At 37.7% G+C, this 26120-nt stretch overlaps 2 long non-coding RNA genes across 2 annotated transcripts in view; one reads left to right on the forward strand and one right to left on the reverse strand.

Annotated features, from left to right (window-relative positions):
- Positions 1–26120, reverse strand: part of LOC138924151 (uncharacterized) — a 70757-nt gene that overhangs the window by 35731 nt on the left and 8906 nt on the right. The window lies entirely within an intron of this gene.
- LOC111775350 (uncharacterized) overlaps positions 1–26120 on the forward strand; it is a 42599-nt gene that overhangs the window by 5671 nt on the left and 10808 nt on the right. Inside the window, exons 2-3 of the long non-coding RNA XR_002810972.2 lie at positions 22765–22866; positions 25831–25903. This is a non-coding gene — a long non-coding RNA (uncharacterized lncRNA). The remainder of the gene's footprint in view (positions 1–22764; positions 22867–25830; positions 25904–26120) is intronic.

Here is a 26120-nt window from a genome sequence, read left to right on the forward strand (position 1 = left end):
CACTGATATTATTTGTAGAAGAATAAATTACTTTTCTTATAACCTCTAATGATACAATCGAAATTTTCTACCCAAATACCTCTGATCCAAAAAAATAATATAGAGCCACCTTGCCTGAATCACGGAACTCAAGTCAAAATTGCTGAGTTTATATTACAAATTACTTAACAAACCATGGTGTCATCAACTGAGAGCAACTCCGATCAGTGAAGGCAAGAAGTTAACGCTCACGGATTTTACCAGGAATTTTCCTCTACTCACATTATACATTAACAATAAAATTGAGCAATTTCTGATACAAAATAATCAATGACCAATTTTACCTGTCAAGAGTACACTGGTACAATTACCTAGGTAATCCAAGCAAATGCATGATTTTGCCTGGATTTCTTGGATAGCAACTACTTTTGTCAAATCTTTATTATGCACCTGCAGTATATCAGATATGAAAAAAACTACCGAGGTGATTATTCTTCCCTATACACCATATGACATCAGAAAGAGCATCTATGACATGCAAGAGAGAAAGGAACACCACTTCTCCTACTAAGAGGAGAAGTAATAGTGAAAACTAAAAATCCGGCCATGGCATCCTCACGTCCTGCAAGTAGAAAAATGAAATGGCATGGATTCTTTTCTCTGGTGCATGGTGATTTGGAAAAGACATATTATACTGTAGCCAGCAGTACAGAAAATGCAAACTATTTATTGAATACCTTTTCATGCAAGACAATTTATATAGAGTCATTTTATTTAATTTGACATAAAAACTGATGAGATGAGTAGCATTATTACTATTTTGCAAGTGAGGCAACTGGGACTCAGAGAAAGTTAAACAAACATGGCCCAAATCACACACCTAGTAAAGAGCCACCTGACTTGAAGGGCATGGCCTACCCATGTCATCACACTTTCTCTTCCAGTTGAGATATTTCCTCAGCCAGATTGAGATCCTTTACCTAGGATGCTGGACCCTCCACATCTACTGTTGTCCACTCTCCCAGCAGACCGTTCCCATTGGCTCACCCACCACAGTCCCTGAAGCACATAGAGGAACCGAAAGGGTCAGTAGAATTCAGACTAGGGTCCAGTGCGACAGGAGAGCTGGAAAGAAAGCCTTTATGCAGTAGTCCAATTCCCTATGCAGTTTGTTGTGTGTCTCAACACATTTCTTCATTTTTCTCATTCTACCTTTAAGGCTTTAGCCTTCTTTCCAGTTTTCATCATTTGGTTTACTTATGGAAAATGTTTCCATTTCATTAGCTTTATTCAATTGAAATCTCCAGAACAAAACATCCTTTGTTCAATAAGGAATTAAGTAAAGACTGTAAGAGCTTTTAAACTTTAGAAGGTCCTGGAACACTGGTTTTAATAATTATGTCCTGTGTGAATAATGAACACACCTGGACTACACCAGACCATATTTCATAAAGAGTCTTATTGTAATTTTCACTGTCTTTGTCTAAAAATTAATGATAATCTGGAGTGTGAAACAGTGAGAGGCAGGGATTATAGTGGAAACAACATGGGCTTTGCCATCGGATCACCGTCTGTATTCCAGGCCTGCCTTTACTTGCTGTGGAGTCCCAAGGCATTCTAATCTCCTCTTCTGCACCTCTCCCTTGTGATAGGATACTATAAGAACGTCCAGTGAGTCATAAAGAGGATAAGGAAATAAAAATACTATGCTGGAGTTTTTCTATCTTTCTAAAACCAAAATTCCTTCAGATAAGCACCCAGGGTATCAAGACAAGCATGTCAAATCTTGTCCAGGAGTCTGGCCAACTCCAGGTATGAATCACACAAAATAGGCAGCACAGAGAATCTAGTAGCTGTGTGAGAAATAGCTCAGGGAAACCTGATCTGAACGCCCTTTAGAAGACCAGGCAGTCTGATGAGCACGAGGACATGAAGCCAAGCCATCCTGTGTGAGGATGGAGGACTGTGCAAGCTACCAAACCCAAAATTCAGGAACTGGAACCAAAGAAAAAGCCTGATTTATGAGGTAATTTAAATGGAAACTCGGTGGGTTCAGTAACCAAGGACAAGTAAACCCTCTCTCAGACTGAACTTGGAAGATGAAGCAGGAGATCCAGGGTTATAACTGGGACATTGCCCTAGGAGCAAAGCAACAATATGGAAGAGTATGTGGATCCAACAGCTGAATCTATACGTGCACTCTCCAGGGTCCTTCAGAATTAATATGGTTCTTTTATTAAGATATCTAGGGGCCGGCTCCGTGGCCGAGTGGTTAAGTTCCTGCGTTCCGCTGCCGCAGCCCAGGGTTCGGATCCTGGGCGCGGACATGGCACCGCTCGTCAGGCCACGTTGAGGCGGTGTCCCACATCCTACAACTAGAAGGGCCTGCAACTAAGATATACAACTGTGTACAGGGGGGTTTTGGGGAGATAAAGCAGAAAAAAAAAAAAAACAGATTGGCAACAGTTGTGAGCCCAGGTGCCAATCTTTAAAATAAAAAAAAGAAAAGAAAAGAAATCTGTAATATACTCCAATAAGCAACTTCCCCAACTCAACTTTCCTAGTTTCTTTAACTTGGCTTCATCTTATGGTTTTTGAGTGGCCATTATGGTCACTTTCTTCTGAACATATCATGATTTACCCACTACTATCTTTAAGTGAAGGGACTTAAACACAGTAATATTCTTCTGTGTTTCTGGAGGCTATACTTCCTAAAATTCAAAATCGCTTTGGCAAGGGGGGGCAACTTTGGTGACAAGGTCTGTCCTGTCCACCCCCATCTGCTGTTAAGTATATTTCTAACCCAAATTTGTGCACTGGCTTGCTTGTGGATCGGTGTCAGACTTCATTTATGTCTATAAAACATGGTGTAAAGGATTGTAAAAGATCTTCCTGTAAAGAGGGAAAAAATTCTCTCCTGTTAAAATTTCTTGTGTTTAATCCTTATAGTCAGTTTGCCAGATTTCTAACTAGGCTCATTAATTTACTTAATTATTAGATTTTAGAAAGAATTGAACCCTCGATTTAAAAAGCCTGAGGGCATAGTTCAATAAAAACTTGCATTAAAATATCAATGAGCAGCTGCAATAATAACAAAAGTAAAATCTCTATAAAATCCATCAAGCTGCACACTTTGCCCACTACTTTGTCTGGACAGACCAATTTATATGAACAAGTTTAGCCTCCTGCCATAAAATTAATTTGTCAGCTCTCCCTTAAGCGTGGCATGCATGGCTAAGAGACATCTTTTCCATTGACATGTGCTGCCTCTAATATCTTAAAGGAGAAATTGAGGCAGTGTTGGGTCTATTGCGGGGGGCACTGGTTTAGACATAGTACACTTTGGGACTAGACCTGACAGCATCACAAGTCTTTGAGTAGATCACATAATTTATCTAGGCCATAGTTTCCAAATTTTAAGGTGAAGTTGTTGGAATAGATGGCCACCATGTTTCTTTCCAGTTCCATAGTTCTTTGAGTCTATGAGAAAAGGAGTCAATAAGTCAATAGCAATACCAAACTCACAGAATTCTGTTGACGTTTTATATTTTGGATATTAGTCACTGTATTCAGCTATTCAATTTGTTTTCCAAACTTTAGAATCATGTCGCTATGAGCAGTTCACATTCCTTTAGAATCCATCAGCCCAAAGTTAATTATGGAAGTTTCTAAAACATAGAGAAGATATGATCCCCGCCCTTGATGTTCTTACAGCAGAACTTCTGTTTTGCAGTCCACTCAATTATCGTAGCAGACTCCTTTTCTATATGCAGAAACATCTCCCAGAAATAATTAGCTGCAGACGCAAAACAATTAGGTGGTTTCAACCTCATAAAATGTGGTTGTTGGTTAATTGACTGATATTCACATTGCAATATTTGCATCTACCCCCTTACCACCTGCAAAATTTAGCTCGCAAAAATAGAAATGAGGTTCCAAAATTATGGCCTGGCAAGTGTAGCCGATATAGTCAACGTGACCTGCGTTTTCTATGGGCATTCTTAATAGCACTCAAAAATGTTCAGGCATATGGAAATATAACATGTTAATCTCCGGACTGCAAACTCTTTGTGGGAAGAATAATGAATACCAGGGGCTTGGAGATACACCCAAAATTCACCTCTATTTTCTGTCCAAGCCTGTTTTCCTCTGTGGGCTCATGCCCTCAGGCCTCTTACATCTGAAGGAACTGGTTTGTATCTTCTTTGCGTCGTTTTGACAAATGGGAAGCCCTCTCCTATGGGAAGGCCCATGCATGATAAGCAGGCTGCATATCAGTAAAGCATATTTGCTTTGACTGGAGTTTTCTCCTTTTCATCATGGTTTGAACTGAATTATTCACTTTCTTTCAAAAGTTCTCCCTAGTGACCAGCTATATATTAGCCACACCTCATCTGAGAACCCAAAACACAGGGATTTTTTTTCTCTTTACCTAATCTGTTGTCTAAAATTTAGAGCCAGAGGGCCGGCCTGGTGGCACAGCAGTTAAGTGCGCATGTTCTGCTTCGGCGGCCTGGGGTTCACAGGTTCGGATCCCGGGTGCAGACATGGCACTGCTTGGCAAGCCATGCTGTGGTAGGCATCCACATATAAAGTAGAGGAAGATGGGCATGGATGTTAGCTCAGGGCCGGTCTTCCTTAGCAAAAGGGGGAGGATTGGCAGATGTTAGCTCAGGGCTAGTCTTCCTCAAAATAAAATAAAATTAAATTAAATTTGGAGCCAATATTCTGCCATTTAGCATTAATGGACTAAGTTAACCAGACCAGACCCTTGATATAGTGAAAAAGATACTCTCCTTGACCAAACTCTAGCCAGGGTCCTCTGACCCCTTACTCCAGTAGGCCCCAATCTTGGCCTATAAAGACTTGGCCTAAACACTAATATAGTCTCTAACAGCTCAAGGCCACCCACCTCCCTAGGATAACCCTAGCTCCCCTTAAGATGTCTCCCTGAGAAAACCCAAGGCTGCCAGAAGAATTTACTGTCTGTTCCAGCCAGCATCTGGGGATGGGGCCACCCCCATCTCCCAGTCCCTATGGGAGGGTGAGGAGCCTAATTTCTATAAGCGTCAGTTAACAAACCCAGATGGGATTTACATGGACCAACCCTCCTTCCCGTTTTTTGTAATTTTTCACTTCCATGACTCTACTGAGCCCCTGCTCACCCCACCACCAACCCCTCATTCTCCCTTTAAAGGGCCCAGTAACCTCTACAGTTAGAAGCTCAGTTCAGTTCACATTGGCCTCTTTTCCCTATTGCAATAATGTATTACTGATTTAAACCTGTCCCCACCACTTCAACTTGTGTCTGGCTTTGTTTGTTTATCTTTGAAAATACCTACCTAAATGCCAAAGAGCACATGGTACCTGGAAGGCTGAAACCATTACAAAAGAGACATCTTGGCTAAGAGTCTTTTGGACGGGCATCATCTCAGCCATGTCTGGCTTTTGAATTACTAGCCACACCTCTCGAATCTGTGATGACCTAAAATGAGAGTGCCTACCTCGGTGGGAAAAATCCCTAAACATTTCCCGAGATTTTCAGTCCGGAATCAGGTCCGCCAAAGGAGGAGCTTTGCCTCTTTGAGAAACACGGGGACTTCCTAGCACTTTCTGTGTCAGTTTCCTCTGTGGAGCTGCCTGGTGTTGGTTTCAAACCCCATTGACTTGTTGTTTAAACTGCTGAGGTGTTTTTAACACCTATCTGTTCAGCAAATCTTTGACTCCTAGCAGTCAACTTTTGCTGGTCTTGATACCATCAGATTACAGCTGTGTCTGGTTGAGAATTGAAGCTGCTTATCCCTAACCTGGACAGTAACCTGGACAGCTTTTGTGAGGCCTTGATATATGAGGAAAGTCATTTCAAAAAAGGAAGAGGACGTGAAGAAGCAGGAGGAAAAAAGAAAAGAAAGGCAAAAAGATGGGGAGAGGAGGAAGGAAGAGACAGGAGGAGGAAGGAAAAGGCAGATGAAGGAGAAAGAGGAAGGAAAGAAGAGAAAAAATTCCCGTCTGACTTAATGGTACATCACCCTATTCAGCAACAAGTGTAACTTTTTCTTTTTTTTTTTAGTTTGGAAACATGTCCATGGTTTCTCAATCTAGATCCCTTTTTTTGGTATTCACAAAGCAATGTGTTGGGGAAAGGAGGAGAAAAAGAAAAGAAAGAAGAAAAAAAAAGAAAAAGAAAGCCTTTAGAATAGCAGAGAATGCCGATATGGGCAGACCCAGATGCAGAGAAAATGGATGAACGCCCCGCTCAGAGCAGATGCCACAGCTGGTGTTAGAAATGAACTCAGGGGAGGTTACCTGGACAGCCGTCCCGTAACTCCAACACCAGTTCTGTTTACCCTTTACTGACCAGAGAACACCATCAACACAGAGTTAATGCTGACTTGAAATATTCTCAGACATATGCCACACTTATTTCTTAATTGCAACCTTAAGATCCTCTAAACATATTATGGAATAGACCTAAATTAGATAGACTCCTAAAGGTAATAATTAAAACATCTTCTGGAGGGAATGAGAAAGAGAGTTGAGAGATGTATTTGTACACTGTGAATGAAGAAAAAAGCTGAAAATCGCTTCTCTCAATAAGTAATTATTTCTAGAAAAGACAATGGCAGAAACATCTTTGCCAAAGGGAGAGGTAAATGCTGTGTGGATCAAGGTTAATAGAGCCGAACTTTTAAAGGAGGTGGGATCTGGGATCTATGTCCTTCAGTTCTAGTATGATAACTTTATAACTAACTGTTCATGGAAAGAGAGTAACTTAATCAAAGTAACAGGAGAAGGTTTGCAAAATGAAAGTTGAATTCCAGTTCAGGATAGGTTATCGACCACACGAATTTTCCTCCTCTACCTCCCAAATACCCAATAAATGATAGTAAAGGATAGTAAGGAATAAAAATAGATATGAATCTACAAAACCCTGGGCCATCAGACAACCAGAGATTTTGCCACATTTCTGGAAGCAGAAAGTATACAGGAGATGTTATATTATGAAGTCAATGGGGAAGACACAGCCCAGAATGAACATAGAAGAGACTAATGCTGGAAGCTGCCAGCCTGGCTGGCAGGCTCCAGAAAGCTTCTGGCATTAGACTGAGAGAAAGAAGTGGGCCTGAAAGAGAGGGGTTTGGTGATGGTCAAGGGTCAGCTTTCCCCTCCACCCCAGCAGGCAGAACTACTGGCAATCTGATGTTTACTCCAGGCAAAAAATATCACATGGCCATTCTTTAAAGGAACTGAACTATCTAGGGAGAACTTGGGAGCTGGTGAAGGTGTAGGACTACAGAAGAAAGCTCTTCTTGTTGTAGCCTTCGTGGGTCTTTTCCTATGATTCTAAATCAACGTGCATCAATCTACGAGCCACATTTGTGTGATCAGAGATTCAAATCAAACTTATTCCTTCTTTATTCTTGAATAGAGATGAATCAGCATCTCCAGAAAGTTGAAGAATATTTTAGCATGAAGAAAAAAGGATTTAAAAAATAAAGGAAGACATAAATGGAATTAAAAATGGACTTCAAGAAGGGTATAGGGGAGAAAAAAACAGAAAACCTCTAATAATTATCCTTGGAGAAATGTGAAAAGATACTATATTCATCAAACAAGAACAGGCTACTATGAAAAATGAACTATTGGTTAACCAGAAGAGTTTCTAGGAATTTAAGATATGATCACAATTGCAGAGGAAAAAAAGGAGAAAGTAGGATTGAGAAATAAAGATAAGTATATCTCTCAGAATGTGGAGCACAAGAAAAAGAGACAAAATGTGAGAGAAAAAGATAAGAAACTTGAGAATTAACTCCAAAGGTTTGACGTCTAATAATGGTGGTGTCATAAAGTCAACAGAGCAAATAAGGAGGGAGGAAATTATCAAGTCAATAGAAGGAGAGAGTTATGGATTTCAGGGAGATGTACGATTTCAAAATTAAAGGGCCTGTCAAGAGTCAAGCATGACTAATGCAAATGAAGCAAAACTTAGACACATAAATGTGAAACTATAGAACACCAAAGATAAAACTGTAAGATCTTAAGTTTCCACAGGGTAGGAAATAGTCGATCTAAAAAGATAGAATAAGGAGCAGGAGAAAGGGGGAGAGGAAGAGAAAGAGAAGGAAGAAGGAGAATCATTATATTATTATTACATTAATATCATTATTCTTATTCTGGAATGAAACATCATTTTAGCAACAACAGAGGCAAAGAAATTTCACACAGATTTCGTCATTATTCACAGAGCTCACAGGTGCAAGTGATGAAAGTTGCTGCGAACATACCTTTTAAAGATCATGCTAAAAAGCAATAAAGGAAGTGGTTATATTATGGAGATTCACAAATTTTCTCTTCTGGATTAAATACAAAACGTACATGGTAACTTGCAGTTTTGGCTAAAATTACAGCGACAGCACTGTATGGATTCAAAAAATGTCTATGTCTGACACGATTAAGATGGAAGCAAGGATGATTCTGAAACAGCCTTTAATGACCTCACAGGTGGCTCTAGAGAAGATGGTGATACGCGTGAAGACTTTGAAAAGAATCTCTCTGTAGAAAGATAAATGTAGGAAAATATTTCTAAATGAATAGTACGTCCATATAACATACTTTACTATATTCTTCTATTCCTAATTTACTAAATTAAATATAATAAGTAGTCAGTTGACTGTTTTATGACATATAAATGTCTATATTTAACTTAGCTGATGAAAAAGCTTTTCATCTGGAAAATTACAGGATCTGTAATGATTTCAGAATATAGTAGAATTATGTTATTAATATTAATAAATTAAAAATAGTAGTAGATCTGACAGAAATTGAAAGGTAAAAAGGAAGAAGTAGATAGAACAAGACATAAAGGTTTAACTATATTAAATAGAATTACAGAAAGATAAACTAAAAGTAAGACACGTGAAATTTTATCATAATGGAAATTCAATAGATAAATTTCAAGTTGCTAAATGAAGGAGGAGAAATAGCATAATATTTAATAATTTGGAGGCAAGAACCTCCAGAATTTTAAGAAAAAATGGGTAGAAGGGATTGCCTCGGAGAAGACAGAATGTATTTTGGGGAAGTGTGAGATTATTCTTGAGTGTTCGTTAAAATTAAGACAGTTCAAACTTCATAGATCATATTCAAATATTCTAGGCCATACTGGAACCCTCACTGTGAGTAAGAATTAGGTGTTTTTGATATCCTAGGTTTACAGGGAGGAAATTAAGACTCAGAGAAGTTACATGACTGCCTAGGTATAACAGCCTTAAAGGTGGTAAAAATGAAGCTTTTAAAACCATATTTTCCAAATGCTATTCTCTTTGGAAATCTCAAAATAGAGGTGGATACTAAACAATGTTATTCCAAAATTTTTCAGATCTTCTCTCATCAATGTATAGAATGTAGTTAAAGCCAGGTGTTGGCAAACTTTGTTTTTTATAAAAGGCCAGAAAGCAACTACTTTTGAATTTGCCAGCTGTGTGGTCTCTGTGGCAATCACTCAGCTCTGCCATTGTAGTGCAAAAGTTGCCACAGACAATGCATAAATGGATGGGTATGATCGAATTCGGTCTGTGGGCTACGGTTTGCCAACCCTTGGATCAATACATTAAATTTTTCTAATTTTCATTTTAAATGTAACTTCTGGGGACAGGGTTAGGAATATATTTTTTCTGAAACTAATCCACAGTCTTCCCCTAACCTCTGCCATTATCATATGCATAATATGGTACAGGTATCTCTACCACTCATGGCTAACTTTCTTCTCCATAACTTGGCTTTGCATACCATAAACTGACAGTTTCATAGCATTTGTTATTGTGTGTGGGCTTCTATTGACATATAACTTATTTCATAAGACAAAATCTCAATAAAAAGACTAAGTCATTGTTTTCAATGCTCTAGAGTAACATGGAAGTGGCAAGATTTCATCAGTCTAGGGATTCTTGGAGGCATTTAGTGAATACCACGCAGGGTAGGTGATGTCCAGGTTGTGTTTGTAGGACACAAGCGAGCACAGAAGCTGAAATAGAGCCAGGAAGGGGTTGTTCATTGATGGGTTGACACAGTCATGATTCCTCTGAGTTGACAGAACTGGGGCAGATGAAAAACCCAATAGATTCTATAACTAGATTCTTGAAATACCATCAAAGCAAAGCAGGGAGGGGCATCCAGGATGTGTCAATCAATGACCTGGGAACTGAAGAACAGTCTCTGTAGGGTACTTCCCACAGAAGAAGTAGTTCTCTTTTTCTAAATAGGTTCTGTGCTAAGATTCAAATTCCTGGGACAGAGAATCCTATTAATGTAGCTACTGCTGACTCCAGTAGGAAGAACAGACACTGATTCTTTGCTACTCTTGGACTCTGTGCAGTACGTCTGAGGATTTCTTCAAAAAAAATCGAGGTGCTGCTACCAGTCAACTGGGGAACAGATGGTGGGCAGGCAAAAGCATATGATGTCTACCCAGTACAGAATACTCAAGATCAAATTTTAGGAAAGGTAAACACATTATTCATTGCAATAGTTTGTCTATCTTCCTAGGTAAAAAGAAGCAGTTCATTGCTTTGATATCATGTAAAGGGCCCTTTCTCCAAACGCAACATAATATTGGTTTTCATTTCTTCCTTCTCTTTTTTTTGTGAAAATTTCTCTCAAACATTCTTTTTTAGTTTCTCTGATCTGATTGGGCAGGTTTTCAATGCTGTGGAACTTGGGGCTTTTAGATCAAAGCAAGTGCATACTCTGAAATATCACTACAATCCAATCATATCTTTGTTTCATATCTTTGTATTAATTTATTAAAGTAGAAAAATAGCTGACCTACCTTGGTCTTGCTTCCAAGCAGAGTTAAAGGCATATGCACATTGAATTGAACATACATATTAGAATCTTTATAAAGTTATCACAATGAGTTTGTTACTGAATTTTTTGAAGTTCACAGTGGAAGCAAGCGTATACTGATAGCACTCAAACAAATAATGACTTGCGCATGTCCATGGAATGTGCGTTCATGCTCATAGTTGCCCCATCGGGAACGGTTCAGTTCCCAAGCTATGGCCACATAGTTTCAGGATATGAATGGAAAGCAAATTTTCTAAATTTTTTCCTCTTGAATGGTGTTTACAATCCAGATTATCTGAATAGATTTGGGCATACTGGCTACATGAGAAGACAGATGGCAGCCCTGTTGCACACCCCAAAGAAATAAGTGCTGAATTCACTCTTTAAAAAACTTTAAAACTGAATTCAAAGTCATCTTGGTTTGAATCTTGGGGGCAATTAACACTTAGATCGTGAAGGAACATGTGTGTGTCTGTCATTATTAACTTTGACAAAAGGGAGTAACTTCCCAATCTAACTCGAATCTAACCAAAATGCTTCAAATGGCTTCTTATAATCTGTTTACTTAAAAATGTTTTATTATTTAATTGACTCTAGTACTATACTTATGTTTCAGATGATAGTTCTCGAGATCTGAAAACTCATTTGTGTATCCAATATTTCCCCAAATGTTGTTTTTAGAGTACCAGCCCCAGAAAATACTCCACCAAAAAAGGAGTTTTGTGGACAAGTAGTTTAGAAAATGCAACTTTTTCCAAAATCTGCCTAACTTTATTTATCCTATCGTTTGACAGACTTATTTATCATGACATGTTTCTTCTTGAGTTACTCTTACTGACACATACTGATGTACTAGGATTCTCAGAAACCAAAAATGTAACTACCTCAAATATCTGTTTGGTTATATGTAGATGAGTAATCTTAATAATTGATCGAATTTTCTGATCAGGAAAATTTATTTTCTGAAAGACTTGGAGATGTACAAATAAAACTTTAGCCTCTTGGTTTATAAGGCAAAAGGAAAAATAGTAAAAAAAAAACCCAAAAAAGTAAAAATGTGAAGCAAAGATATAAAATGGTTTTGTAATTAAGCAGTCTCCAACTTGAAAGAGCAGATTTAGTGATGAGGAAAATGTTGTTCAGTGTTTTGTGCAAAAAGGTGTGACACAGGCAATTTTGAGTGACACTTTGGAATCTCTGGAGTTCTAATCCTGGTATTCCAGTTTGGTTTTAGAAGGGCGGAAGAAAATAGAGGAGGAAAGAAAGAACCAGTAGTGTCGTCTGTTACCTCTGCTTCCTGGAAGTTCTTATGATAGGCTCACAAGCCCAAATTCAGACAACATAACTGCAGACACAACTCAGTTGTCTTGAACCCACAAGTATCTAGAAAAAGTTCAAGTCTTGAAATAACAGAGCATGTGTACATGTTTGGGAGTGGTGGAGGTTTTGAGTGAAGGTATAGCAAAGGCATTCCTAGTGGTCAAAATAGACCTTTTAAGGAGTCAGTGAAGATACAAACTTAAAATGAACTGTTAGAGTCCAGAGCACCAATCAATCAGCTCACTGATCAGAAGGAGCAGAGCATCCTGATTGGCTACAACTTGCTATCGAAAAGGTTCTTTCGGGGCAAAAGGAAGCAAAAGTCAACAGGAAAAGGAGAAAAGATAAAAGAAAAGCAGTGTGAAGAAAGAGGACAGTGGAATGGAACAGAAGGGATGAGAGGATTGGACGTTCTCCTGAAGCTGAACAGCAGCTGTTCGGACATGAGGAAAGAGAAGGGCAGGAAATGTATTTATCAAGCATCTACTGAGTCCAGGTGCTAAATTGTGTCATTTACTTTGTTAGTGCATTCACCTATTATCAGCAACTTTGTTGAGTGTTCATTTTAATTCCCAATTTACCTCTTAAGGCTTAATGAACTTGTCTATATTTCACAAATAGTAAGTGAATTTCAGACCTTGTGGCCAAGGGCCCACATTCACTCTGCTACATCCACCTCCCCTCCACACCCACCTCCCCTCCAACAAAGAGGAATTAGAACATCTGGCCACAACATCAAATAGTTTTTCCGGATTGTGCCAGCAAAAGGCAGTCCATTGGAGCTCAAGTGGGCTTTGGCCAAATGCTACCTGTACTTCAATGGCTCCTAAGGGCATTCACATGACATCTTGGAAGGATGTCAATCAATCTAGTCCATAGGTTTAAGATGCAGAGTGGAGAAAAGTATGGTTATTAAACCTCATAATGAAGATAGTCTTCAATATAAGGTCAGTTCACTCTATTTAAAAACTCAGACAAGGGGCCTGCTGGTGGCGTAGTGGTTCAGGTCACATGCTCCACTTCGGCAGCCTGGGGTTCACGGATTCGGATCCCGGGCGCAGAACTGGCACGGCTCGTCAAGCCACGCTTTTGCGGCATTCCACATAAGATCGAGGAAGATTGGCAACAGATGTTAGCTCAGGGCCAATCTTCCTTGCACACAAAAAAACAAAAAACTCAGACAAGTATGTTATCAGTTTTAGAATGCTTTTCCAAAACAGAATTACAAATAAAAAAAAAGGTTGAAGTGTAAACCACTGAAATAATCAGATGCAGGCATTCCTTTATTCAAAAATGGCACATTCTCTGTGAATGTCAGGTAAGATAATTTATTTTTCACATCTTTTTGTCTGTAACTATCATATCTTGTGGCTCACGGACAATTTACAATAAGATTTTCAATAGGGAAAACACTTGAATTTATTTTCCCACTAATGCCATGTGTGTACAGGGTTTTAGAGCCTCCTCCATGCATCCACAGCATTTTAATCAATAAATACTTCTTGTAGGATAGGAAAAGCCACAGAGAACAAAGCTCGTCTGCCATTGTGTTTTCCTTAACACCACGTGCTGGATGCACAAGGACTGTTTTCTGGAACACAGTAAAAGTTAAGACTGCTTTACCTGTGACAGACAGATGGGCAGATAGATGGATGGACAGATGAATAAAAAATCAGAAAGAAAAGAAAGGAAGGCAGGAAGGAAGGAAGAGAAAGAAAGGAAAAAAGGAAGGAAAGAAGTAAAAGAAGGGAAGAAAAGAAATAAAGAAAGAGAAAGAAAAAGAAAGAAAGAAAGAAAGAAAGAAAAAGAAAGAAAGAATGAAGGAAGGAAGGAAGGAAGGAAAGAAAGAAAGAGAAAGGAAGGAAGGAAGGAAAGAAGGAAGGATGAGAAAGAAAGGAAGGAAGGTGATATCTCATTGTAGTTTCCGTTTGCATTTCCCTGATAACTAATGATGTTGAACATCTTTTCATATGCCTGTTGGAGAAATCTCTGTCCAGATCTTTTGCATTTTAACTGGGTTGTCAGGTTTTTTTGTTGTTGAAATGTTTGAGTTCTTTGTATATTTTGGATATTAACCCGTTACCTGATACATGGTTTGCAAATATCTTCTCCCAGTTGTTAGGTTGTCTTTTCATTTTGTTGATGATTTCCTTTGCTGTGCAGAAGCTTTTTAGTTTGATTGGATTGGTGGTTGCCATAGAGGAAGTTGGGGGGAGGGCAAAAGGGGTGATTAGGCACACTTGTCTGGTGATGGACTATAATTAGTTTTTGGGTGGTGAACATGATGTAATCTATACAGAATTTGAAATATATTACGGTGTACATCTGAAAGCTATATAATGTTACAATCCAGTGTTGCTGCAATAAAAAAAAAAAAAGAGAAAGGAAGGAAGAGAAATGAAGGAAGGAAGAAAGGAAAGGAGGAAGGAAGAAGAGAAAGAAAGAAAGAAGGAATGAAAGAAAAGAAAGAAAGAGAAAGGAAGAACGGAAGAGAAAGAAAGAAAGGAAGGAAAGAAAAAGAAAGAAAGAAATGAAGGAAGGAGAAAGAGAGGGAGGGAGGGAGGAAGGAAGAAAAAAATAAAGTAATGCCATGATCTAGAAGAAGAAAACATTTCTTTTAAATAACTAGTATTTATGGATTAGTGAGCATATGCATGATAAACGTCACCGTGTTGTAGCACATAGAGCAGTGACTAGCAGTCAGAAGATACGCGTTCTATTCTCTGCTATGGACTTCACAGTCTTAAACAAGTCCCTCAGTCTTATGCACTTCCTTTTCCAACTTGAAAATCTTAATCTAGAGGAAAGCATGCTAACATTGTCTAAGCATGAGAGAATGTGGACATTTGAGAAAGACCTGAAATAGTTAAAGGCACGGCCAGGCTTGGGAAGGGCTTGCTGGGGCCACATGTTTTCCCAGTGTGTGACCTGCAGGCACACACCTGGGCTCGGTCAGGTTACAGCTCCCTCCTTCCCACCCCCAGGTCAGGCCCTGGTTGATGATAGACCCAGGACCCTCCTTAATTAAGTATACCAATCACCTAAAGCAACAAGAGAGTATTAGGGAATATTGGATGTCACTCAGTCTCTCTTTAGACTTCCTTTCCCTTTAATTATTTCAAAAGAAAAACACTAACTGTTTAAAAAAACCTCAAAAATAACAAAAGCAAAGCCCCTTAAAGGAATAGATATCTGTGAAGATTAAGTAGCGGCTGCCTGGAGTTTTAACTGCCCTATATTTGCTGCTAAATTTGATGCTAGGTTGAATTTAGACAGCTCTGGACAATCTATTCCCACCTGTTTGCCCCAACTGATGCCTCATTTAGAAAATATCAGTGATCAATCACCATCTGGTTTCATAAAGAAAATGTTTGGAAATTCTCATTTGATTCTTTCTTACTTAAAATTATTTTGTTGTTGTTGCTCCTTAAATCTAAGGAGCTAGAGGATGTTTAAAAACATTAATTCTGCTTTCCTATACAAGCAGTGGTTTCTTTCAGAAAGGTCCCTAAATCACCAATGGCTTTTGGGAATTAATCACATCAAAGAAAAGCAGAGATGCTTTCGGTTATGCAATGGGAAATGTAGGTGCGTGGGGTGGGCTCCCTCCAGCTATTTATTTGATAAGTCAATTACAGTTTTATAATCTACCTCATGTAAAATATGTCATAAGGACTTACATATAACAAAGGTTTTGCTTTCTCCTACATCAGAAAGTAGAACTCAAAGATAAACTAATGGAATTTGACTCTTTTAAGTTGGCCACTATTAATCTAGGCAAATTTTCTTTGTCTACCCCTCTTGTTGTATTTCATAAAGATTCCATCAAAATATTACTGAATGGTGTTTACAATATCACACTTAGAATATCACTTATTTCCTCATCTGAATTTCTTATCAACCCCTTGATATCTATGTTATCGTTAATATCCCCATGAGGAAGCAAATGTTCAGAGAAGCTATGACTTGCTCGAGACCATACCATGAAACCCACTCTACTCTAAACTCAAAAGTCCATTTTCTTGCTACTATACCGTTCACAAAAGTGAAGTCTAACTTCAATAACTCCTGGACTAATCCTCTTAGTACTTTTCAGTTTCCAATCACTGTCTTCTAGGCATCCAGTGACTTTCCCTTTCTCAAGTCACCCCCAGCCAGCCCTAGTGGCTAATACACTAACCTCTGAATTTTTATTCATGCTCTATCATTTTTGACAGTTCCATTTCCCATTCTCTGTTCTTGCTCTCCTTCTAAGAGGATAATATCTAATCTAAAAAACTTGACTGCACAAATATTACTATATGATAATAGCATAATTACCCATCATGTTTCATTTTTTTAAGTTCAGCAGTTCTCCTAAATAAAAATCTTAAACCAATAAATTTACAGATGTTGAGAATTAAAAACACAGTGGTTTGATAACCTAGATGAAATGGATGAATTCCTTGAAAGATAAAATCTGCCAAAATTCCCTGAAGAAGAATTAGATGATTTGAATAGACATGCACCTATTAAATAAATTGAATCAATAATTAGTAACATTTCAAAAGAGAAAACACCAGGCCCAGATGTGTTAACTAGTAAATTCTACCAAACATTTAAGGAAGAAATTATACCAATTCTCTAGTCTCTTCAGAGGATAGAAGCAGGGGTAACACTTCCTTGTTCTGTGAGATGAGTATTACCTTAATACGAAAACCAGAGGGAGACATTACAATAAAAGAAAACTATAGGTCATTATCTCCCATGAACATAGATGTAAAACTCTTCAACAAGACATTATCAAACTGAATACAAAAAAAGTATAAAAAGAATTATACACTACAACCAAGTAGATTTAACCCAGATATGCAAGGCTGGTTCAACATTAGAAATTAGTTTTGTAATTCACCATATCAACAGACGAAGAAGAAAAATTATATAATCATATCAATAGAAATAGCAAAAGAATTTGACAAAATTCAACACCCATTCGTGATAAAAACTCTCGTTAAACTAGGAATAGAGGGGAAACTTTCTCAACTTGGTAAATATTATCTACAAAAAACCTACAACTAACAACCTACTTACTGGTGAGATAGTCAAAGCTTTCCTACTAAGATTAGGTAAATGTGCCCTCTCACCACTCCTTTTCAACATCATATTATAAGTCCTTACTAATGCAATAAGGCAAGCAAAGGAAATAAAAAGTATACAGATTGGGAAGGAAGTCATAAAACTGTTTTTCTTTGCAGATGACATGATTGTCTATGTAGAAAATCTGAAAGAATCAACAAAAAAACTCATGGAACTAATAAGCAATTATAGCAACTTTGCAGGATACAGGTTGATATACAAAAGTTAATTGCTTTCCTATATGCCAACAATGAACAAGTAGAATTTGAACTTTAAAACACAATACCATTTACAATAACACCCCACAAAAGTAAAACATATAGTCATAAATCTAACAAAGCATATACAAGATCTGTTTGAGGAAAACTACAAAACTTTAATGAATGAAATAAAAGAACTAAATAAATGGAGACATATTCCATGTTCAAAAATAGAAAGATTCTTCCCAACTTGATCTATAGATTCAATGTAATCCCATTCAAAATCACAGCAAGTTATTTTGTGGATATTGGTAAACTAATTCCTAAGTTTATATGGAGAAGCCAAAAAGACAGAATAGCCAACACAATATTAAAGAAGAAGAACAAAGTTGAGGACTGATACTTCCCAACTTCAGACTTACTAGAAGTTGCAGTAATCAATACAATGTGGTATTGGCAAAAGAATAGGAAAATAGATCAATGGAACAGAACAGACAGCCCAGAAATAGACCCCCAATAAATATAGTCAACTTATCTTTGACAAAGCAGCAAAGGCAATACAATGGACCAAAGATAGTCTTTTCAGCAAATGGTCATGGAAGAACTGGACATCCACATGCAAAAATATGAAACTAGACACAGACCTTACACCTTTCACAAAAATTAACACAAAATTGATCATAGATCTAAATGTAAGATGTAGAACTATAAAACTCTTGGAAGATAACTGAGGAGAAAACCTCAATGACCTTGGGTATCATGATGTCTTTTTAGACACAACACCAAAGACACAATCAATGAAAGAAATCATTGATAAGCTGGATTTTGTTAAAATTAAAAACTTCTTTCCTGTAAAAGACAATATCAAGAGAATTAAAAGACAAGCCAAAGGTTTGGAGAAACTATTTGCAAAAGACACTCTGATGAAAGACTACTATCTAAAATATACAAAGAACACTTAAAACTCAATAATAAGCAAACAAATGATCCAATTAAAAACTAGGCCAAAGACCTTAACAGTCACCTCACCAAAGAAGATATACAGAAGATGAATAAGCATATGAAAAGATGATTTACATCATATGTCATCAGGGAAATGGAAAATTATAACAATGAGATACCACTACACCTAGTAGAATGGCCAAAATCTGGAACACTGACAACACCGCATGCTGGTAAGAATGTGGAGCAACAGGAACTCTTATACTTTGCTGGTGGGAATGCAAAATGGATCAGCCACTTTGGAAGGCAATTTAGCAGTTTCTTACAAAACTAAACATACTCTTATCTTATAATCCAGCAATTGTACTCTTTGGTATTTACCCCAGGGAGCTGAAAATCCATGTCCATGCAAAAACCTGACATGAATGCTTATAGCAGCTTTCTTTATAAATGCCAAAACTTGGAAGCAACCAAGATACACTTCAGTAGGTAAACTGTGGTACATCCAGACAATAGGCTATTATTCAGTGCTAAAAGGAAATGAGCTGGTAATCTATGAAAAGATATGGAGGAAGCTTAAATGCATATTACTAAGTGAAAGAAGCTAATTTGAAAAGGATATATACTGTATGATCCCAACTATATGATAGTTCAGAAAAGGCAAAACTATGGTGACAACAAAGGATGAGTGGTTATGGGAGGGAGTGAACAGGGGCAAGATGAACAGGCAAGAGCACAGAACATTTTTTGGGCAGTCAAAATACTCCGCATGATATTATAAAGATGGATAGAGAGTTGTCCAAACCCATAGAATGTACACCAAGAGTGAACCCTAAGGCAAACTGTGGACTTTGGGTGATTATGATGTATCAATGTAGGTTCATCCTTGGTGAGAAATCTACCGTTCCTATGACTCATGTTGACAATGGGAGAAGCCATGTACATATGGGGGCAGGGGGTGTATAGGAAATCTCTTTACCTTCCTCTCAATTTTCTTATAAATCTAAAACTCCTCTTAAAAAGTAAATTCTTTACAATAAAAATATTTAAAAATAATCATTATCTACTATTCGTATTGCTTTGAAATCTTCCCCAGAACTTGAGAGAAGAGGGAAATCTAGCCCCCATCCCTGGCCTGTGGTTGGTTTGACTTCTCTTCCAACTTCCCGCTCCTGCAGTCTGACACCTTTCCAAGCACATGTGTGGACACCCAGGCTTCTCCTTACAGTTCTGCCCACCTCCTCTCCCTGAGGTAGATAATAGGAGAAGCCATGATCATGTCGGGGCAGGGAGTATAGAGAAATCCTTTACCTTCCTCTCAATTTTGTTGTAAACCTAAAACTGCTCTAAAAATATAAAATCTTAGAAAAAATACACAATGGTAGACTAACAGGTAACAACTGTTAGTTTGCTAACCCGCAAAATGAATGATTTAAGTAGACTTCCATCTAATTCACATACATAGGATAGGTCCTGTCCATATATGTCCACATACTTAGACCAAATTAGCCACATAAGCATAAGTAATTGTCAATGTGTGCATCTCCATAAAAGTGGCATAATGCAGCAGTGAGATCAGATTTTGGCTTCCCTTGTGGGAGATGATGTACTATATGGGAAGAATTTCCAGTATTGGTGTCAAAAAGATGTGAGTTCGAGTCCCAGTTAAGGCATTTATAAGTGGTGTAACCTTAAGTATGTTATTTGCTTCTTTGTATCTCAATTTCTTCATCTGAAAAAAAACCAGAACTGACTATATCTTCCGTACAGTGATGCTATAACTAATAAAAAAAATTGTAACTACACGTAATGATGGATGTTAACAAGACATAGTGTGGTGATTATTCTGCAATAAACACATACATCAAATCATTATGTTTTACATCTGAAACTAATATAATGTTATACGTCAACTATATCACAGTAAAAAATAAATATCTATAAAACCCATAGTTCATTGCCTGGCACACAGTAGGCTTTCAAAAAATGAGCGGCTTTAGCCACAGAAAAAACAACTTTTTACAAGGTTGCTAGGTCTCATATCCTCCACAAGAAGAATACATTTGAATAAGAAATTGAGTGCAGGAATTGAATACATCAAGTTCAGACAATCAGAGGCTAAATATTTCCTAGAAGATGCCAGTTTTCCCCAGAGTGAGTAATTTCACAGACAGGGAATGACAATGAGCCTACCACTTTGTAAGAGAGATATAGGGTTTGTTGCCTCAAAAATTAGTACTGTACCTTCAAATTAAGCTCACTATATTTAAAGTGAACCTGACTTTAAATCTTTCTTAGTCCTTACAATAAAAGTTGCAGTTTCGGTGAACAGGTTCTTTCTATTAAACTCTAAACTTCACTGGCATAATTAAGACTCATTTAAAATAGAATTAACTTTGACATGTGGCAGGAGAGGCCATAGTTAATTCCTATTCCTTATTACGTCGTAACCTCAGATGTGTTGAGATGTGTCCCCGGGATGGAGCAAGGAGGCCAAGTGTGCTTCACTCATTTTGTAAATCTATCCTTTCTCAATTTGGGCTTCACCTCAAGAGTGCAGCCACTGAGTTGCTGGCTCACCCCATGCCTTGTCTCGATAATTTAGTAGTAGACAAATATAGCTGCAGTGGATAACCACATCACTGGTTGGATCCTCAGAAGCCGTGGAGCCCAACCTCCCTCCAAGCATAGAAGCTCTCTCTGTGTCTACAGAAACCTCTCTAGGGGAGAAACAGGGATGTTAATATAAATTTGTTTCTCTAAGCAAAGGTAGCACTCCTTCTAGGCAGGTGCTTTTAGTTCTGCATCATTTCTGTGACGATATCGGGAAGCACCTATATCTAAAGCAAAAGATAGACCTTCCTCCTAAGAATAGTAGCAGGATGGTTAGGAAATAACTTTCAGGGGGAAGAAGAGAAAGAATTTAAATTAATGATCTTCTCTGGCTAAGTGAAAGTTGAATAGATATCTCATCTGATTAATTTTTAAAAATCAACAAATAATTTGTTATTTTATCTAAAATGCAAATAAGCAAATAAACTTGGAGTTCTAGTTAATAGACCTTTTCAAGTTATTAAAGCCTTGTTTTAGTTTTCTTCTTTTAAAATAATTTATATATAAGGTTTTTTTCTGATCATAGAAGTATTATATATCTACTGTAGATAATATAGAAAACAGTGAAGAAGAAATAAAAATTATCCATTATCCTTTAATCCACTCAGAGCTAGGTATCATTAATATTTTGAATTTATTTCTAATCTTCCTTGCACATCTTTGTGTGTGTATATTGGTTTTATAGAATTAGAGACATATTGTGTCATACATGTTACCTGCTTTTTTCATTGAAAGTAATTTTATACGTATTTCTCAATAACATTTAATATTACAAGGCAGGATAATACCGGATGAATATTATTCTACGATAAAAGTATATCACTTAAGTCCTGTTATATAGCAATGCTAACACTTCACATCAACTGGGAAAGGTTGGACTAGTTAAATATTGGTGATTAAAACTTTTGTCAGAGATAAGAAGAGTTAGGTTCCTAATTCACATCAGACACCAAAATAAATCACTGACAATCCTAGTTAATTCTAAAAATTGAAATATAAAAATTTTCTAAACATGCAGGAAAGCACAAAACAAAGATCTATTAAATTATAACGTAAAGAATTTCTGTTTAACAACAATATAAAACTCTAATCAAATTAGGAAAATATTTACATTTATAATAGCCAATATATGTAAAAATGTAATATATAAATGTAAGTAACATATGAACATAATTACAAATTAGAAAAAGATGAACACTCTAAAAAATTTGTACATCACATTACAAGACAAATTTCAGAAAAGAAAATAAAAAGTATCCAACTTCATTAACAAAGATGTACCCCTGATGTGCCAATTTTTATTCTTTATTAATTTACTCTTTTTTCAAATTAAATCAATACATGATACTAGAGATATAGATAATATTTCATATATTGTATATTTTCCCCTTCAATGCAGTATAAACCGTGTTGTTGCCTTCTTGTTCATTGTTCTCTATGCCCAGTAACAGGCCCATTTTGGTATATGTAGTAGCTTACTACTCAGATAAATAATCTCGGATTTTCAGTGGGATATAGCAATAAGTGTTTACTTTTGTTCATGAGTTTCTGGGTTAGCTAGGATGGTTCCACTTCATGTTGCAAGTTGGCTGGGGTACCACTACGCCACCTGCCCCTCATCATGCTCCTGGGACCAGCAGGCCAGGGGGGCCATGTGCCTCTTCTGAGAATGGCATAAATCCCAGAAAGCATGCCCAGACAGAAAATCTCATGTCAAGTCTCTTTCATCATATCTTCTAATTTCTCATAGGCCAAAGAAAATCCCACTGAGAAGCTCAAAGTCAAGGGAAGGGAAATATACTCCATCTTTTGTAAAAGTATCCTGCAAAGGTATACAGCAGAGAGTGTGTATGTAAGTAGGGTAAAAATTGGAGCCAATAATCCTCACCAGTATTATATATATTAATGTATACATGTGTAGTGTTTATATATGTAATATCGATATATAGTTATATATAACATTAAAAAAGGAGATATCATTTTCATCTGTCAATTACTAACATACTTAATTACAATAGGCAACGTTAATGAGAATATGAAAAAGCTTATATCCTTTTCCCCAGAAGTTCCTTTCTGTGAAATTAATATTGCAGATATATCCAGAGATGCACTCAAAAATTTATTTCCATGATTGTTCATTGTAGTATTATTTATATTAGAGAAAAATTGGAATCAACCTACTTGGGTTTTGAGATAGCACTTTCTCTTCTCACCATATTTAATTTGACCTAAAACAACCAACATTTCTTGTTATCACACATGATGGCTTGCAACTTGGCTATTTAAGTTCATTAATTAAAAAATCTTTTTTTCCCCTAAAGATTGACACCTGAGCTAACATCTGTTGCCAACCTTCTTTTTTTTTCTCTTCTTCTTCTTCTCCCCAAAGCCCCCCAGTACATAGTTGTATATTCTGGTTGTAGGCCCTTCTAGTTGTGCTATGTGGGATGCCACCTCAGCGTGACTTGATGTGGGGTGCTAGGTCCGCTCCCAGGATCCCAACTGGCAAAACCCTGGGCCACCGAAAAAGAGTGCGTGAACTTAACCACTCGGCCACAGGGTGGGCCCCTAAAAAATCATTTTTTGAGTGTCTACTAAACTTTAGGAATAAATTAGTCATATTCCTTCTGCCCTTGAATTGCTCAGGTAAACAGCAGAAGACTTGGGAGAGTGCATGTGTATAAAAATCAAGAATGGATAAAAGAGTGTAATAGTAGATAAACATACATTCTGTTTATTAAGAGGTCCAGAAGAAAACAACTAACTCAGCTGGAAGAATCAGGGCAGATCCCACAAGGAGGAAGAGTTAAAATCTAGGCTCTGGGTCTAAGCATGGTAAGAATGAAAAATCCTTAGCAAGTGTGAATCGATATTAGCAGCTTTGAAAACGCAAAGATTACTTTAAAGTCTGTGCCCATGGCTTTTGATTGACATTGCTACCCCACCTTGGGGGAGAGATGGGGATGCTTCCCCACTAGGTCCAAAGCCTCTGGAAAATATGGGAAGTTAGCTTTGTTATGTGACCTGAAAGGGGACAGGGATAGATTCCAGGCCACCTGATGAGCTGTGAAGGGCCTAAATTTGCTTCTTATTCTGGCTTCTGGGTCTCCGTCCTGGTTTTAATTTCTATTGTACAGTCCCTAATAAAGTTCTATAGGAGGAAGAGAGGAGGAGGGTCCATTCACTTATCAGGGTTGGTTGATAAAGAAATAAAGAAACTAATTGCAGGAGCCGGCTTGGTGGTGCAGTGGCTAAGTTTGCACGTCTGCTTTGGTGGCCCAGGGTTCGCCGGTTCGAATTCTGGGTGCGGACATGGCAGCGCTTGGCAAGCCATGCTGTGGTAGGTGTCCCACATATAAAGTAGAGGAAGATGGGCACAGATGTTAGCTCAGGGCCAATCTTTCTCAGCCAAAAGAGGAGGATTGGCAGCAGATGTTAGATCAGGGCTAATCTTCCTCAAAAAAAAACAAAAAAAAAGAAAGAAACTAATTCCAATTTAATAGTCTTGCTTTATTTCATAATGTCCAAAATATGAACTCGTGGAAAACATCGGTTCCAAAAGGCTACCCCTACAGGCAGAAGGCTATCAAACAGGTGGCTTGGCAAGGGCACTCATATTTTCTTTTGTTCATCCATGTATTAGTTTTTTTCTTTTTTAACAAATATTGAAGCGCTTGACTCCTTAGTTTCTTTTAAATGGTTTAGGATCGTGAACAAATTGTTTAGGATCAATTAACATCAAATAAGCATTCACAGTGAGGGTGGTAAGCCGTCTTCAAATCAAAGCCCAACCCTGCCGTTGCTTCATTGGTTAGAAATACTGCCCTTAAGACACAAGAGTCTGCCCTTCACTCTCTATCACACAGGATTCAAAAGACCAAGTCAGGAATCGACGGCACCAGAAAATGTCCTTCTGCCCTAAAAATAGAAACAAATCAAGGCTCACTTGAGCCAAACAACCCACCACTTCTTTTGATTAATTTTGAGCACAAATGGGCTTCCAGCAGTGGGGCTGGGACCCCTGATTTGAGCCTCATCAGCGAAAAGAAACTCATCTTTATCTGGAATTAACTACAAATTCAATTAGAATAAAAATCTTCGCCCACCTCATGGAAAAGATTTTACACAAAGAAAACCAGATGTTTCAACAACGTTGAGAGCACTTTGCCTAGCAGTCTAAGGAATTTTCCATCTTGTAAGCCCAATCACTAGTGAAAGTTACACAGATCCAGCTTCCTTAACTCACAAAACGGCTTCCATTTCCCATGCTCCTTTAATTAGATTTACTTCTTTAACCAGAGTAATATTGGGTTGAAAGAATGGGGGGTGGGGGAGAAGGGGAGGGACTCTACTCAATACTCTGTTAGCAAGTTTAGAGGGAGTCGAAGGGTCAGAGGTTGAGGTCTATTTGGGGGTTCTTTCACAGATGAAGCTTTTCTTATTTTTTCGTGAGTTTATTCTGTTGGAAAAAACAGTAATAAAATTAATCGCTAGAGGTTGTGCTAAGATCATACCTTCGTTCTATTTTTGGCTTCAAACGGCTTATAGGACAATGGAGCATAAATAGGAAATAGAAGAGATTTAGAACAGCCACAGAGGTTACATAGCGTTTTTTCACAGGAGGATAATAACTGTGTGGAATGGCCGATGAGGCAAGCTTGTGAAGGAGCAGACACACGTATTACTCGTGTCACATATGGGCAATAGAGCACCAGCACAATGGAGCCCAGAAGGGCTGAAATGACCTCTGCTTGGTTTCTGGAGATGTCTTAAGTGTATATTTTTAAGCCTGCCTTAATTTGATTTGTTTAACCAGAATAGAGAACCGGAGAGACAAAGGTGAGCTTTTGCAAGAGAGAAGAAGTGAATTATAAAGGATAAAATGCAAGGTACAATTTGCTCTTTTATAGTTACATCTGTCACTAAATTAGACAAAACAAACCCACGTGTGTGGCTCAGTTTCCACTTCTTTCCATACGGTGGTGTTCAATGCATCATATCTTCTTCAGACTTTTCTCATTATGATTAGAAGAGTTTGCTAACAGGTATTTCTAGTCGTCTTAACCCTATTTTGGACTCATTCACTCCCAAAATGTAGCAAGAGTG

Source organism: Equus caballus, chromosome 1 (assembly GCF_041296265.1).
Source record: "Equus caballus isolate H_3958 breed thoroughbred chromosome 1, TB-T2T, whole genome shotgun sequence".
NCBI classification, from domain to species: domain Eukaryota; kingdom Metazoa; phylum Chordata; class Mammalia; order Perissodactyla; family Equidae; genus Equus; species Equus caballus.